This window comes from Pseudophryne corroboree, chromosome 3, assembly GCF_028390025.1.
Source record: "Pseudophryne corroboree isolate aPseCor3 chromosome 3, aPseCor3.hap2, whole genome shotgun sequence".
Lineage (NCBI taxonomy): Eukaryota > Metazoa > Chordata > Amphibia > Anura > Myobatrachidae > Pseudophryne > Pseudophryne corroboree.
The window spans coordinates 77285696-77286307 of NC_086446.1; positions in this window are offsets into that span (position 1 = coordinate 77285696).

Sequence of the window (612 nt, forward strand, 5' to 3'; positions counted from 1 at the left end):
GTAGGCGTCACATGACTAAAGCTAGCCAATTGCAGTTAACATTGAGATCTCTGGTCACAAGAGGACGAATGCCTGCATGGAGTCATTAGAGTCTATCTGTGGCGGCGGCCATATTTCCATAGATCAGTAGTCACTGAAGCAAAACACAGGAATCACTGTGTTATCTTACACAGAGAGTGCGGATGTTATCTATTCATAACATTATGGTGCTTATTACTTATATAGTTCCAGAAATCCAGCAGTGTGATAGCATGTGAGATATTATCACCTACTGCTCACTAGAGAGAGGTGACATCATACTTCCCAACATGACCCTCTCCAGGAGGGACACAATGCTCTGCTTCTGGACTTTTCTCTTAATGCATGATTGCTGGCACTTGTTTTAAACAGGTTAATGAATAAGAAAGGCATTTCTCTGACGTCCTAGTGGATGCTGGGAACTCCGTAAGGACCATGGGGAATAGCGGCTCCGCAGGAGACTGGGCACAAAAGTAAAGCTTTAGGACTACCTGGTGTGCACTGGCTCCTCCCCCTATGACCCTCCTCCAAGCCTCAGTTAGATTTTTGTGCCCGGCCGAGAAGGATGCACACTAGGGGCTCTCCTGAGCTTCT